Source organism: Felis catus, chromosome C2, assembly GCF_018350175.1.
Source record: "Felis catus isolate Fca126 chromosome C2, F.catus_Fca126_mat1.0, whole genome shotgun sequence".
Lineage (NCBI taxonomy): Eukaryota > Metazoa > Chordata > Mammalia > Carnivora > Felidae > Felis > Felis catus.
The window spans coordinates 79,821,793-79,838,781 of NC_058376.1; the positions used below are offsets into that span (position 1 = coordinate 79,821,793).

Sequence of the window (16,989 nt, forward strand, 5' to 3'; positions counted from 1 at the left end):
TATGTGTCCCTTACACTTGAATGCATGGAGGTACTGGTTGGTAAGAGAGTGGTCCAGATGGCCAGGTGGCTGCTACATAGCAGGGAAATCCTCGAAGCAGAAATGCATCCAAAAGTGGAGATCAGTCGTTGCCCCAAGTACGGGCAGAGAATGAGGCAGGAAAACAGGGGCTGTGGGGAGGACAGGCCAGGCGACCGGACAGGACGTAGTCCTATGACCCCCATATCGAGATTAGAGGGCAGTACAGAAAGCCCTGAGTTTGAAATTAGGAGACTGGGGCTTGAATCTCTTTAGCAACTGTAGCCTTAGTTTTCTCACCTGTAAAATGGACACTTTGACCCAGAATTCCTATTCCCGGTGGTTGTGTTTACAAACGTTTGTGGTTCTTTCTGTGCTTGGCACAAAATAGGCGCAAATAAATATTTACTATTTTTTTTATTGTTTAAGGGCAATGCAAATCCTAGTTCCTTTGTGTGTTCCCAAAACTGGTTCTCCCTGTCTGCCACCCACAAACCCTAATTGTCACCATCAGGGCAGCAAGAAGCACACGCTCTCTGGGAAACAATATAAACTGGCTCACATATTTTTTTCACACCAAACAGCATGATTTCAAAACGCTCAAAAAAAAAAAAAAAAAACACCCAGAGCCAAAGTAAATTCTCTCTCCGCACCTCCCCCACCCGCTCCCCCCCCCCCCCCACACACACATGAACTTTTAAACCTTGGAAATCAGACAAGAGAGAGAGGGAGAAAAGAGAGAGGGAGAGAAAGCCCAGCCTCCCATTGCTTCACATTGTATATATATCGAGTTCACAAACACAAGGTGCACCGTCAGAAGGGCCTGGGGCAAAGTTTGTACTCTGCTTGAATTCTAACTTTTGTTTACCAAGGTAATAAACCGGTCCTCTGCTGCCCCAGGTGTAAAGCTATTATGAAAAGGCATATTTGTATTTCGCCCCACCTCAGATGTGCGGTATGTGGGGCATCCTGCGCCGTAAGAGCGGCCTGGATTTATTTACGGAGAGAGGCGCCCAAGCACGGGAGGAGCGACGTCAGACTGGGCAAGGCCGCGTCCCAGCCAAGCCCCGGCCACCTAGCCTTCCTCCTTCTGGTCACCCACCCGCCCCTTCCTGCACCCTCGCTGGCACATAACCCAATCCGCAGGCGACCCTCCAGGGGCCTCTGCCATCTCTGGTTGGACAAGTTTTGTCTCTTCGGCATCTTGTCCCAGATTTTTCCGACCAAACCTCTCCTGACACATTTTGTAGAGCCCAGCCAGATCGGAGTGGATGAACACAGCAGCTGCAGAAACTTCTTCCCCCTCCTTCGCCCTGGCTGTCACACCCCGATGGGTTATCTGTGGCCTGGGATGGCTGGGAGGAAACTTTCACCCAAATTTTCGACGGAGCTAAATGGCCTGGAACCCGCTGTAAATCGTCTACTGAAATCTTGGCACGGGAAGGAGGAAAGAATGTATGGAAAAGGGCAGACTTAGAACGCCAAGGCCATTAGCCTGGGCAAGTGGGAGAGCTGCTGAGGGCTTGCTGGGGTGCCGTTGCCTCCAGGCACATCTGGCCGACCACCCAGAAATTTGCAGGAAGGCACAGAGCAGTGGCAGCGGCCCCCACTAAACACAAGCTGTAGGACACAGGCAATTCTCTTGGTCTTCGGTCCTTAGCTGGAACTGAGGGCCTCCCTTTTATCTTCCGGGAGCTAACTCCACTTTCTTTGCACCTGTGGGCTCCTATATATATCTCCTGAGCCCCTACTAAATGCAGAAGATGCAGCCAGGGTCTAGCACCTCGAGTCAGGACTCCATAACTATTTTGGAACAGTGAATTAATTCCAGCCTCCTCTCTTGAAAAAGCAAGATCTTGAGTAAGATAACGAACCCCTGTGAGCTCAGAGTGATTCATCTTCTGGAAAACGGGAATCATAATTGTAATTTTTTTTTTTTTTTTTTTTTTGGAGCTGGTATAAGGACCAAGTGGAGAGCCCTTTGCAAATGCTCAAGAGCTACATGAACGTTGGTAGCTACAGCAATGTTGAACTCCTCCTATGAGTCAAACTTCTAGACTGGACTGTGCCAGTCATGTCTGCCTCACGTTGCCTAGAAACTCAAAGCAACACATACCCATCTTGAGCATCTACTAAGGTTTAGGTCCAATGGAAGTCTTCAAAGGTATGGAGATAACATAAGACTTCCTTGTCCTCAGGGAACTTGGTGGGGGAGGAGTGAGGATAAGAAAAAGACACTGCACCCCTGAACCCAAAATTACCGAGTGTCTAAAATCCAGTCACTTAATAATAACTCTTGAGAACTATCGAGGGCCAATTATGGACCAGGCATTGAGAATTCTTATCACTGCAAATTGTTTCAGTTCAGGCAGGTTAATGTAATGACTCAGTCCCAAACACATTTATTTCTTGTTCTCTAACAGCGGCTACAACCCACAAGCGCAAGGTCCCAGGTGAGACTTTCTGGCATGTGGAGCACAGAGCAAAGGCCAGTGCGGTGGGGATGCTGTGAGTGAAGGGGGGAACTGTAGAGAGTGAGAGCAGAGAAGTTAGGGAAGGGCCAGCTTATGGAGGGTCTCAGGAGTCACATAAAGAATTTGCATTTTGAACGGTAATTATGCTTCGAGATTCGTGATGATCAATGCAGAAAGGAGGTGTCTTGGGCTTATTCATCTTCAAATCCATTAATTCACGGACTGCTTTTCCCCAGCTCCCCTCTGTACTACAGGAGGGCTGACCTCTGCATATCCCAAGGCCCTTCGCCAGCTAGCTTCTGTCTGGAAGCAGCCAATGGGAGGCCTGGACAGGAAATCAGAGGGCAGGAGAAAGGGAGAAAGCAAGGTATCTCTCTCCCTTTCTGCCTCAGGAACATCTAAAGCAGGGCTCTGTCCCATCCAGCTCCTGCTGGATAGGTGCACCGTGATCCAGCTTCCACCTGGCAACCTTGACCTCTGCACTCTGGCAATATGGCTTCTTCTCTATATCCCTCTAGCCCAGCCTAGTAGCAACCTCTGCTATTGCTAACAGCCGGACTGACTTTTTCACTTCTGCTATCACCTACATAGCCAGTGATCTGCATTGGATTCTCTGTGTTTAAACTCTTACCGTGGCTTCAGTTTCCCTGCAGGACTCTGATGACGGATACACGGTACAAACCACATGCTGTGGGAATGTTCCCTTGGCATCTGGTACCAGGCCTGGCACATGGCAAGTCCACAGTGACTGTCTTGGTTTCCTATTGCTATGTAACAACACAAATATTACGGTTCTAGAGGTCGGAAGTCCGAATAGACCTCCCTGGGTTAACACCAAGGAAGTTCTAGGGAAGAATCCAGTTTCTTGTTGTTTCCAGATTTTTCTGCCTATATTCCTTGGTTCATGGCCCCTTACTGCATCTTCATAGGTGGCAGTTGGAAAATCGAGTCTTTCTCCTGATGTCACTCTTCTGGGTCTGACACTTCTGCCTCCCTCCTCCCCATTTGGAGACCTTTGCACTAATATGGTGGCCACCATATTGTGGATAGTCTCTCTATTTTTGAGACTACTGTGGAGAGTCTATTTTTTAAGGTCTGCTGATCAGCAAGATGTATTCCATCTGCGACTTTAGCCACCCCTCCCCACCCCCACCGCCCGCCCCTTGCCATGTAATATAGCATAGTCACAGGGTCTGGGTATTAGGGTGATGGTGTCTTTGGGGAGCCATTACTCTGCCTGCTGCAGCAATTAAGCAAAGTCAGAGCATGGGGAGGGAAGTTATGGAGGCTTGCTAAAGGGGACAGAAGCTGGGTGCCTTAGACCTCACACAGTGAGAACTTAAGGCCCACGCACTGAATTAAACACAGAGACCGCAGGGCTCCGGGGAGAACATTTGGGTCCTCTGGTTCAGAGGGCATCTCCAGAGATGCTTGAAGCATGGCTCGTCGTTGGAAACCCCTCAGTGTGCTCTTGCCTGTCACGCTTGGGATGCGATGCTGGGACGCAGCCATTGTTCGTCTCTCACCCAGGATGGCACGTAGGTTTCTTGTTTTCCCAGAGAAAGGTTCATTTCAGAGAGGGGAGTGGGTGAAGGCAAACTGTTGGCTGCAGCACGTGAGGCCCAGCAGTTCCAATTCGGGGACAACTGGAGTTGATGCAGGCGTTCCATCCAAATGTAATCAAACGCCTCCTGTTGCCAGACGACGTGTTATTCAGTGGGGGGTTGGCGGGGGGCGTGTTGTGAATCGGAGATGCCTTCTGTAACTTTCTCAGATGGGTTCTGGGAGGAGAGGAAGGAGAGCAGAGAGAAATTCACTTCACTGGTAAATAAACTTCCAAACTGTAGCCCGATTCCTGAAAAACTCTGGAAACTGCCTACGGGGAAGAAGATCCACAATGAGGTGGTGGGCGTGCTTGCTCAGAGTGGGAGGATTTGTGACAACGTAAGCCCATGGGGCAGCACACAGCACCGGATCTCAAGGAAAATCCGGGGAGCCGCTGCCCCACTCCCCTGCCTGTGGGGTGGGGAGGTGAGCTTGCAGGGGACAAAGTTTGGGTAAGTATAGAACGGCTTCCTCTATTTTGAGCTACATTTTGTGGAAATGACTTTCTTTCAACTGCTTCACTGGAACTAGAATTCCCCCACCCACTCTTCCCACACCTCGAAGCCCAGCACCCTCGGGCAGAACAAAGTGTGAGGGAAGTCCTTGCCAGGTCTGGTCTGGGGAGGAGGAGAGGCCTACCTTTCGGGACGCGGGCCTGGCGTTCATGTCTTAGCTGCGACAACCCAACACACACAGACTCTGATTTCAAGTTCTCCGTTTTTTAGGCCACCGTGGGCTCCTGGCAACATCTCAGGAAATCTTTGGGACAGGGGCCTGTTGAAGGATTGTATCTCGGTTGAGTACCTCCAACCACATTTGTCAGCTAAGAATAGTCTTTGGGAAGAGTGGCACTATCTGCTTCCGGTTGTGTAACTGTCATAGAGGCGGTAACATTTTATCATTTATCAGCACAGACACGCTACATTAGGGACATACTTCGTACTTACAGACAATTTTTGGTTTCTGAGGACCTCGAAGGATTGAGGACTGACTATTAACCCACCCAAAACAACTGTTCAGAGGTAGGCAGAGGACTCCTCGGGAAGGATCTATGAGGGACCTGGGAGAAAACGGTGGGCAGAAGGCAGGAGTAGGAGAGAGCCTTTTCACTCCCGGCTCTTTGTGACTTTTGAGCTTTGTACTTTCAGCGTGTGTTATTTATTCAAAAAGAATAAATAAAACATATTGTGAGACACACAGGATCAGCCTGATCTCAGCTGTGTCAAATCAGACAGGTGCGAGAGAACTGTCATGAAATTTCATAGTACTGTGACTGTTTCTCTTCCCTGTACCTTTGGATCTTTTCTACATCTTCCTCAATGAACAGTAACAACAGGGCTTTTCAATGATTTCCACATGCCACCACTACGCCACATAATCTATGGATCGGGCTCAAGCTGATAAGATAGGCGCCGCCCATATGCCTTTTCCATTTTCCATTGCTTTCCAGTTGGCCAGCGAGCAGGCTACGTTTCTAGGTCTGATTCGTGGATCCCTTGTTGTTCACTCGGTCATAGCGAAACATCGTGCGCACATCACCCTTCGTGACGGCTGGGTTTCGGTTCAGGTAACCTCCCTGTTATCACTGTCATCTTTGCCGCCATTCAGCACCATCACCACTATCAGCCAGCTCTTCTCAGATCAGTGGAACAGGCGTGCTTCAGCACTTGCAACCCTCGGCCATGTGCCATGGCGGGTGCGGAGGTGACACTGAGCTGTTTCCTCCCCCTAAGGTAGTCCGCCTGGGAAGAGAGTGTGTGTGGAGTTAGCTTTGATTGGAAACAGAACGTGGTGAGGGCTTTGAGAGGCCCCGTGGTGCGTCCGACTGTGGGGCAGGAGAAGGAGGGAACGCGTTGCTGCAGGGGCGAAACGTGCCTTCGTTGTGTCCGTCTCTCTCTGGTCTTTACCGCAGTCTGCAGTGTGTCACATCCTCGCCTCGGTCCTTTTTCTTGCCTAGTGTGGCCCAGTGAGCTCCACAGCGCGATAGAGTTATGAACAAAGTGCTATGCAGCTCGGAGGAAGCTGAGATGAACTCCGTTCTGGAGGCAGAATTTATAGAACAGCTAGCATTTGAGCAGACTCGAGGGACCGATGTCATTTAGGTAGCAGAAACACAAGGAGGAGCGACTTAATAGAAAGAGTAGGGCAAAGGGGTGTGGGGATGCTGTGTAGGGGTGCACTTGTCCGAACCTTAGATTCCACATCTGCAATGGGAGATTGCAGCACGTCATGTAGCACGTCGAATGTACCGCTAGCATTTGCCCAGCACCCACTGGGTGCCCCCAGCCATGCAGCTAGCGGAGAGCAGAGGAGGAACACACACTCGGGGCTCAACAGAGAATGCCCTTAGCCACTATTCTGCACCACCCTCAAAGGATGAAGAAGTGGTCCGTAAACCAAAGCGTTTACAAGCGGAGTTGTATCATCCCTTCCAACTTGGACCCTAGAGGTCTCTGATCCGAAATTCGAGATCGTTTCTGAGCCAATTAGGCATCCCGGACAGCCATCGGCCTGTTGACCTGGCACTCTGGCTGCTTTGGGAGGATGCTGCTCTAGGCGTGAGCTTTCCCACAGCTGGAGAGGACCGTCAAACCCTGGACCAGGCGTGATTTGGCTTTGGCGAGACGCATTGGGAGGGCTGTCCGCTCTTGGCCTGATTGTGACCGGAGCTCCCGCTCTGAGGAACCAGCTACCGCTCAGAGGGCCCTCTTGGTCCTGAAGTTCTTAGTTGCTGAACACACAAGTCACCTGGGCATCTTCCACGTTGGTATCTTGGTTGAAGAAGGAACAAGCATGAGCCCAGTTACTTCTGGGTATGTGAACGGCCAGATGGCACATTCTCACCGGGGCCTGATAGCATGCTATCTTTTTTGAGAAGGTCTTTCATTTTTATCAGACAAATGCTAACTCATGGCCCAGTAGAAATCAAGCCTGGAAGCTATGGCAGTATTCCTTGAGAATTGCTCTCCATTATTTGTTTTCACTACCGCTGTGGTGGTGCCTGCAAGGTTACCATTACTGCTTTGGACAGAAAAGTCATCCAGGAAGAAAGTGATTTTTTGGTGCTTCCTCAGTTAAAAAAACATCTTTAGAACGACATACATACTTGTCTTGTGCTTTTAGCCCACAGAGCTTTCACGTGCATTACGTTTAGTCCTCTGAACCCCCTTTTCCCCTTTTCCGTGGTGTGGAGAGGTGGGGAGGCTAGTGGAAGATTCATAGAGGAGAGGTATCATTTCCTTGGAACCCATTAGGACACTGAGGCTCAGAGAAGTTAAGCAGTTTGTTGGAAGTCACACAGGCAGTCAGTGATAATGCAGAAACACAGATGCCAAGTTCCTGCTTCCAGACTACACGCGCTTTTGACTTTCCTTAGGTCCCAGGGACACCCCATCCCTAGGTTCTTAGGAGCGAAGGGGCTCCTGGGTGGCTCAATCAGTTGAGCATCCACCTTGGGCTCAGGTCATGATCTCAGGGCTTGTGAGTTCAAGCCCCGCGTCGGGCTCTGTGCTGACAGCTCAGAGCCTGGAGCCTGCACTCTGTTTCTCTCTCTTTCTCTCTCTCAAAATAATAAATAAACACTAAAATTTTTTTTTAAGAAGTGGAGGGAGGCTCTGTGTCTGCTCTCCACACCCTCCCACTCCATCCCCAGCTACATTATTCTAAGGACTCCATCAGTTTGAGCTGGGAATGCAACTCAGGGGCTACGGTTCCCAACAGAGGATCATTTTGCCTGCAAGGAACGGTTGGCAGTGTCTGTGGACGTTTTGGGGTTGCCACTGCTGGGGAGAGGGAAGTGCATGCTACTGGCATCAGTGAGTAGAGATCAGAGACAATGCAAACCATCCTACAATGCACAGGACAGCCTCTATAGCAAAGAAGTATTAAGCCCCAAATGCTAACTGTGCCAAGGTCGGTAAGCCTTGGGTTAGAGTAAAGGCAAAAACCTTCAATTCCCAGATTCCCGAGTACCTGGAGAACTTTCCAGAAAGGTTTCCTTTTTAAAATTTTTTTTTTAATGTTTATTTATTTTTGAGACAGAGAGAGACAGAGCATGGATGGGGGAGGGGCAGAGAGAGACTGAGACACAGAATCCGAAGCGGGCTCCAGGCTCCGAGCTGTCAGCACAGAGCCCCACGCGGGGCTCGAACTCACGGACCGTGAGATCATGACCTGAGCCGAAGTCGGATGCTTAACCGACTGAGCCACCCAGGCGCCCCAAGAAATGTCTCCTTTTAAAAAACAACTCCAGGTGTTTGCATGTTTTTTCCTCCTACGATAATGAAGATCTGCCAAATACGTCAGAACTGAAAGAGGAAACTGAGGCCCAGACGGCCCAGGATCACCCAGCTACTATGTGGCGGAGAAGAAACAGGCTCGTCCGGCCCCAAGTCGAATGCATTTTCTACTTGATCATGCTAAATTCCCCACTCAGTAGCTCCGCTTTAAGCCATTTTCTGACTCACTGATTCAACAAATGTTGTGATCTGAATGTGCTCACAGACACAGACCTGCCTACAGCTTATTCTAATAGAAAACAGTACAATGTGGGAAGAACCTCATAGACTCTGCCTCAGTTCCCTTTGTGTCTTCAGACCCAGGCCCCTTGCACAGCTGTTGGGTGGAGGGGCTTTTCCTCTCTCCTTAGAAGACAGAAGGTCAAAGCTGGAAATGAAACTGACATGCCACCCCAGGCGTCAGGTTTCCCTGCAGGAGGCACATTACTGAAAATACCTAAGTTTCTTGGAACTGAAACATTTTTTTCATATTTGATTTTTCATAGCTCGTTCTGTCACTTTAATGTTTGTTTTTTACTCAGTCAGTCAGTGAAACTGGGTTGGTCAGTGAAATTTCTAGTGCCTGGAGGTTTCACTTTCAGGGTCTGAAAGCTTGGGTTTAGACTTCTCAAGCCTTCACAAAGGCCCTTAAGGTTTGCGGCATTCTAGCCAAGAGTGAGTGTCAAATGATATGAACACAGAACGCTTGGATAGTATTTATTGATACAAAAGATTTGGTTAATTGATACAAAATATTAAACTGATACAAAATACGTATTCAACACGTGTTCTGTATGAGACTCTGCCAAGGGCAGTAGAAGTATAGCCCCAAGCACGACGACCGACCGGGACATTTCCTTCCCTCAGTTGCCTATAGTCTGATGGGGGAAGTGAGTCCGTATGTAGCTCACATCTTTTCCCCTCAAACACCCTTTATTCACTTTTATCAGGGAGTTAACGCAAATCTTATTCTCTTACTAGAATGCTCTTACTTTTTTTTTTTCTTTGTCAACCTTCTATTCAGTCTTCAAGGGCAGTATCAGATGCCAACTCATTAAAAAAAAAAAAAAAAGAGAGAGAGAACTCTCAGAAATCTCCCTAGGGAATCAGGATATGCTCGTTAAGTATACCTTCCACTTCTCCTTTAAATGGCTGTAAAACCCGTCAGCACTTATTGTGCCCCCTTGTAGAGAGGCAGTGTAGGCTGGTTGTTGTGAGGTGCCTGTGTCCAAATCTAAATTGTGTTACGTACCTGCTGATGCCTTGGGCAGGTTACTCAGCATCTCTCTGAGCCCAGTTTCCTGGTCTGTTGTGAGGATGAAATGTCATAGAGCCTGTGCGGTACCCGGCATGTGACGACTGCTCAGTACAGAGTGAGCCTCAGTACAGTACGGTACAGGCTGTGTGATCTGTGCTACAAAGGATCCCAACACCCATGGGACGTGGGCACCTCTTCCCGGGAGCTCATAACGTAGGAAGTACCCAGGAGGGTTCACAAAAATCTCTGCAGAAGATGGGCCACCCATGCGTTAGAGCATTTGCTGTAAGGAATATTTGAAAGGTAAAAATTAATTCTGAATGAGTAGGCCTGATTCTCTGCAGGTTCTTGGAAAAAGCAGAATTTCAACTAGGCCTCAAGCAGAGGATAGGTGAATCCCTGGAGGCAGGGAAGCAAGGGAGAGAAAGGGTATTGGGTATTCTCAGAAGAGGGACTGGCTTACCCAAAGGCAGTGAATGTGAAAGTACTGGGTGTGGTCAAGCTACGGTGTGTCACTAACAGAGAATATTCTAGAGGTTGGGTAGGAGGAAGGGGGTCTGGGATTGGGATGGGACCCAATATGGGCTGATTAGCAGAGTCAATTAGAAAGATAGATCCAGACTCTAAAGGGCTTTAAATACCCAACATCAAGGTTTAGACTTCCCCCTGAAGGCAAAAGAGAGCCACCCAAGGCTTGTGACTTAGAAGGACCGCTTGAGTTGACTAGATCCTGCCATCAGGAGCTCAGTCTGGTTAAGAAGAGAGAGTAGAGAATGAATGATAAAAGGATTTGATGACTGGGATGCTAGAAGCAAAAAAAAGCGCTGTGTGATGCATGGAAGAGGGAACAACTGGGAAGGAAGCCCTTACCAGAAGAAGCAAAGAAATCTAACCGTCTGAGCACTCCTCCACCATGGCAGCCGGGCATCATATTGTCCTCAACCTTTGATTTTGTCTGCCTTCCTCTCCTGATTGTGAGCTCCTTAAGGGTTCAGATACAGGGTCTACATTCAACAAACTTTCAAAAGATGTTGATTAAAATGAAAGACTGGAGATAACTATAAGCACAGAATGTAGAGTGGATTGGGAAGGAAGAGTCTGAAGGCTGGGAAATCACTTAGGAAGTCTTGGAGAAGCTCAAGTGAGAGCTGGGGAGGCTGGAAGAGGATCAGCGGAGCGGGCATGGAAAGAATGGGACGGTCCAGAGAGACACAGAGAAAGAATAAACACTTGGGACTGGTTGGAGGTGAAGTGGATGAGAGAGTAAGAGGGTCAGAATTTATACAAGATATTGACTCCGGGTGCTTGGAAGGGGGATGATGCCATCAGTCTACCAACCCAAAGCAGAAGACTTGAATTGCATGGCCATAGCACAAGTAGGAATCAAGTAGGTATTTATGGAAAGGATGGATGGATGGATGGATGGATAGATGGATGGATGGGCCTTCAACACTAATTAGGGAATTATGGACTCCTTTATTACTGGAGCTAAAGGGGAGCTTACATATCATTCTATATATGAGTGAAATGAGGTAAGATGGGGGAAGTGACTGCTTTTGATCACATAGCTACTAGGTGATAAATTTAGGGCATGGAATTAAATCTCTGGATGCCTAGGCTAGTGTTCTTTCCAGTATGTTATATGGTTATTTTCTTCAATTCTTAAAAAGAATTTCAGAGGAAATGGTATGCATGAATATCATATACCACTTGTAATTTTTTTTTTAAACTAAAAGCTACATTGGAATTTCATTTCCGTTTCGCTGATTAAAATAGGAATTCTGAAAGTCATACATATTGATTGAAGAGTCCTCAGCTTTGGGGCCAAATCCTCCCAGTGGCTGTTACCTTCTATAATCCCATTTCCCCAGACATTGGTCTCTGGCCCATCCCAGATGCACAACTTGTAGCTTAAGAATGGGGAACATGCCTTGGTGAATGTCTGCAGCAGAGGGGCCATTTGGAGGGAAGGCTTGAGAATACCGTTATCTCTTTGCAAAGGTGAAATGGACTTTTAGATAAATAGCCACATGGTGATTTAATCAACCAACATGAAGCATTGGCTCTAAAGCAAAGGGACTGGCTTCCTCAAACCACGCCCAAAACCAGTTCCGTTACTTTTCCCCACTTTGTATGTATTGAGTGCCTCCTGCGTGCCTCCTTAGCCCACTAGCTGTCATGGTGGAAGATCGAAGAAGTTTAAGATATGATTCCTCCTTAAAGGGGCCGCATCCTAATTGAGGAGAGGAGACTCACATGGGAAAAAAAAAATCACATGGTAATTTATGATGTAACAATAAGTGCCTCTTTCTTGGTAACTTGCAGGCATTAAGCAACTAATAGAGAGAGTCTCAAACTCAGAAGTTTATCCCTTCAAATTCCCTTTAGGTATTTAAGTGTGACCACCGCATCCCGGCCCATAGGTGGTCACCATCTGACGTCAGAGAACGTACCTCTTGTCCTCTAGGGACAGTGTTATGGTGGACAATGAATCAGCTAATCACATTTCGTGTGAAGAGGTAGGCACAGTGCTGGGGACACAGAAAGAAGGGGCATTTCGCCCAGTCTGGGCAGAGCCACCTGGAGCCTCCTTGCCTCTGTTCTCTCTCCTCTCCGGTTCTCTTCCACACCGAACCTGCTGTTCAAGCTTCTGATAAATCGCCATCGAGGCAGTATGCTTCAATGATAGCAACAACCGGCATTTAGTGAGCACCTACACTGTGCCGGGCACTGTTCTTAATATTTCACACGCATTTCCTTGCATGGTGACGTCAGAGCCGAAATCTCGGCGCCAGCATTGCCGATACCTATGCGTGTATTATTAGACAGCTGCCAGTTCTCCCTGTGGCATCTCTTCACCCACCAAGCGACGAGGCAGTTCCAGGGCAGGAGAGCGAGTGCGGAAGAGGCACTCCATTCCGCGGTTTGTTGGAGTGTCAACTTAGCACAACCTTTTTTTTTTTTTTTTTTTAATTTTTTTTTTCAACGTTTATTTATTTTTGGGACAGAGAGACAGAGCATGAATGGGGGAGGGGCAGAGAGAGAGGGAGACACAGAATCGGAAACAGGCTCCAGGCTCTGAGCCATCAGCCCAGAGCCCGACGCGGGGCTCGAACTCACGGACCGCGAGATCGTGACCTGGCTGAAGTCAGACGCTTAACCGACTGCGCCACCCAGGCGCCCCAGTACAACCTTTTTTTTTAAAGAGGAATGAGGTAATTCCTAGTAAGATGCAAAATGTGCGGGCTCTGACTTAGCAACCTGACCTCTAGGAGTCCATCCTATGGACATCATGGCAAGAGTACAGAAGGGTTCATGTGCAAGGATGTTTGCAGAGGCATCACTTGTAAAGGCAAAAAGGTTGCATCATCCTAAATGTCTATGAACACGAAAAATAGTTGAAAACTTGTGGTATATCTAGTCTGCGGACGAGACCGCGTATGAGGTATGAAGTTGGAAACTTTTTCACAATATATTTTTAAATACAAAACAGATCAATATGTAAAGCATAATTTCTCTTCTATAAATACGTGTGTGAGTATATGTATATATATACACACACGTACATATATATGTAGAAGGAGATATATTTGATTTAACTGAGGAAAATATCTTGACTGATAAATGTTAACAGACGAAATGAGGAAACTTTCACTTCGTTATGTAATTTAAAAAAAAAAAAAAAAAAAAACTCCCTGAGAGAAATTTTAACTTTTTGGTGCCTTTAGAACTTTTCAAGTTTAAACGAACACCTGCCTACCGAGGAAGCAGGATAGAAGGCTCTAATGTTCTCTGATACATACCAGTGCCTGGAGGAGGCCCAGCAGGGCCAGTGGACTATGCCAGGGGCCATCTGGAGGGGTGGATGAGGACTTGAGATAGGAGGGAAGGCTCCGAAGAAGACAGAAGACCGGCCACCACACAAGGTAAAGCAGTCAGTATCTTGAGAGGAACAGCGTACGTAGGTCAAAAAGATTTGAGTTGCTGTCACATCCTCTTCCTCTACTTCATACACATACACATACAAAGCTAAAAATAAAGGGGCGCCTGGGTGGCACAGTCAGTTAAGCGTCCGACTTCAGCCAGGTCACGATCTCACGGTCCGTGAGTTCGAGCCCCGCGTCAGGCTCTGGGCTGATGGCTCGGAGCCTGGAGCCTGTTTCTGATTCTGTGTCTCCCTCTCTCTCTGCCCCTCCCCCGTTCATGCTCTGTCTCTCTCTGTCCCAAAAAAATAAATAAACATTGAAAAAAAAATTAAAAAAAAAAAATAAAAAATAAAAATAAAAAAATAAAAATACAGTGAGGGGCTCCCGGCTGGCTCAGCCGGTTGAGCGTCCGACTTTGGCTCAGGTCACGATCTCACAGCTCGTGAGTTCGAGCCCCGCGCGGGGCTCTGTGCTGACAGCTCGGGGCCTGGAGCCTGCTTTGGATTCTGGGTCTCCCTCTCTCTCTCTGCTCCTCCCCTGTTCATGCTCTGTCTCTTTCTGTCTCAACAATAAATAAACATTAAAAAGAAATACAATGAGAAAAAGATTTGTATCACCTCCAAGCTCCCTCCTGACAACTGTCTCTGTGCCTTTATGTTTGTCTGTCCTTATCTGGGCCCGCTTGCATCCCAGCCTTATTTCCTCCAGGCCTGCGTGTCAGCTCCCATTGATCTTCCCGATGAGCCTGAAGCACAGATATACCACCTTTCCACTCTTACCTGTGCTTCTCACGACCTAGGATCCCTCCACTTTCTCTGCCTGCCCGGCAATCCTACCCAACCTTTGACGCTGTGCTCAAATGTGCCCTTCCTGGAAAACTTGCTTGTCCTTAAAATGGAATCAGTCATGCCCCCCTCCCCCCCACAGCTAAGATCTGTGGGAACATTCTGCTCCAGAAGCCTCTTGTTCCACTCACAAATATGCTCCAGGATCATTCCATCCGTTGGAGGTACCGGGCCCTGCTGGCCCCCAGAGGGGCCTCAAAGTCAGTTCAGATTCCCAGTGGCCGGTTTCCCCAGGCCAAGGGGCATGGTCGACCTGGGTGCGGGGCTGGGCCTGGCAGATTGGGGATAGCTGGGCCGGTGGAGGTGACATCGGCACGGGGAGAGGGTTTTTCTGAGTACCAGGCTGATTCTTCCCTGCAGCTGACGGCCCTTTAATGGCTAGTGGTCACGTGAGAGCCCTTGGTCTGGCCTGGCTGGGCACTGAGAACTGAGAGTGCCAGGCTTGGCACAGGAGAGCCCCACCCAGGTTAATTGATCTGTCCTGTCCTCCCACAGGCCTTGGGCAAGAGTCAGCACATTTTCCTCTGTGTACAGATCGTCCCTGTGCCAGGCTCACAAAAGAAAGTCTCCTGAGCTGAGCAGGTCGGGCCTGCATTCAGCTGCCCGTACCTTGTGTGTGTACCCACACTCCCTCACTGCTTCCCCACTTCTCTTTCCTTCCCCCAATTTGTCTCTCATTTCCAATTTAGTTCTGATTTTCTCTCTGGATGTCTGTGCCTTTCTCTGTTCCTCTTTTTCTCCTTTCCTGCCTCTCTCCCTCCTTCTTTCCTTCCTTCCTCCTTTCCTTCCTTCCCTCCTCTCTCCCTCCTTTCCTTTCCTTCCTTCCTTCCTTCCCTCCCTCCTTCCTTCCTCCCTTCCTTCCTTCCTCCTTTCTTCCTTCCTTCCATTCCCTCCTTGATTTGTTCTCTTTTTTATATCTCTGTCTCTCATTCCTCCACCTTCAGGCCAGGCTCTTTCTCTCTCCCCTGTCCAAAAGGACTTCCTCTCGCTCCCTATCCCCATGCCAATTCTTCTTTCAACAACTTTTGAGAAGCCTCCCCTTTGCTCTCCTGCCTGCACTGTTGGACAGAAGTCAAATAACTCTTTGTATTATCTCCCCCTCCTTCTCCTCGTCCAAGCTCTGAGCAAAGAGGCCATACAGTCTCCCGCTCTATCCAAAATTGTTTCAGGTACCACGCCTGCACTGAACCCTTGCCAGCATCCCGTTCCAAAGGCCAGGTTGACCAATGTTGATGCACAGAAAACACTCAGGCTCCTGGCCAAAGCCAGTGGGGGGTTGGTTCTGGTATTCCCTCATGCTGAGACTGGCAAACCCAAGTTTAGGAGTCGACTTCTTGCTTTTTCACCCCATCCCATAAGCCTGGGCAGAATCCCTCTTGTATACTCTGATCACACATGAGTGGTCATGGCTGAGCACTGAGTTTACAACCATAGAGACATAAGGGGGGATCCAATGCATCCAAGACAGATCTTCCCATTCTCTGACCTTTCCTTGTTCCCCGTTAAGGAGAAAATGGAGGCCACCACTAAGCCTATCATCACTCGAGGGGGCTTCTAGGACACAATCTGGATACAGAAGAAGTACCTGTTTATTCAATAAACAACTGAGCAGAATTTCTGGGATACTAATAGATACTAAATATGTTCCCAGTTCTCAAATAGCTATAGCTTAACAGAGGAAATGGGCCTGTACACAGGGAAAGTAGACAAGCTTGAGGTAATTGCTAAGGAAAGTATGGATGAGGTGTTGGAATATAGACTGACTGGCAGATGGGAAGATACACAAGAAGGAGATATTTAAGCTCTTACATTTTGAAAAAAAAAAAAAAAAGTAGGTGCAAGCTGGTCAGTGGGGACTAGTATTAATCACAAGGGGAAAAAATAATTTGGGAAAAGAAAATATGAAAAAATGAGTGAAGCCCTAACAAAAACGAATGGTCAAAGATTTAGTCCACTCCCTGCCTTCCCTCCACTACAAAACTCTACTGATATTTGTATCTGAAGTGGATGTAAATTCGTCAACCCCTCAACCCCGATTCCAGGTCAGGCGTCCCAAAGCTAGAGGAAGAAAGGCAAGGCAGAAAGAGGATGCAGACCCAAGAGGTTGAATCGCGGTTGTCTTTACCACGCCACTCTGCACAAATGCTTTCTCCTTTAGCCCTTAATTATTCCAAGGTCCCACCAACTTCAAGTGTGATGGTCATTTCTCAGATGGATAGCAGTTGGGTAGGTTCTGCTGTGCCTGCCAAGCGGAGCGTCTGTGTTCTCCATGGTAGTCCGGTGTTCCTAGAGCCACAGTCTTTGGGGGAAGAAAGAATGGGGGAAGTTTCCACCCACTTTGTAAATGAGCGGCAGAAAAATACCTGCGTCCCATCCCCCATCCCCCACTCTTCCATTCACCACATCTTTCCAAGTAAGCGGATAGAAAGAGGAAGACAGAAGATGCGGGTTATGTCTTTAAGAGGGAGAACCGTGAGCCAGCTGCCAGTGTGCTTTACTTCACCAAACCTCCCTCCATCTCTGCCTCAGTGACTCGAGGGCTCCACGGCCAGCTTGCCTCCCCATACTCACAACGGGTATCGGCAG

General features: G+C 48.3%; 1 long non-coding RNA gene across 2 annotated transcripts; it reads right to left on the reverse strand.

Moving 5' to 3' along the window:
- Nucleotides 1-2,335: 2,335 nt before the first annotated feature.
- Nucleotides 2,336-13,561, reverse strand: LOC102901789. 2 transcript variants are annotated; one of them, XR_006585171.1, is made up of 3 exons: nucleotides 13,436-13,561; nucleotides 4,737-4,871; nucleotides 2,336-4,273 (listed from the first exon to the last, which is right to left on the reverse strand). It is a non-coding gene; the product is annotated as an uncharacterized LOC102901789 (long non-coding RNA). The 2 variants fall into 2 exon arrangements; XR_002745314.2 differs by lacking the exon at nucleotides 13,436-13,561 and having other exon boundaries at nucleotides 4,737-8,177.
- Between the last annotated feature and the right edge of the window lie 3,428 nt (nucleotides 13,562-16,989).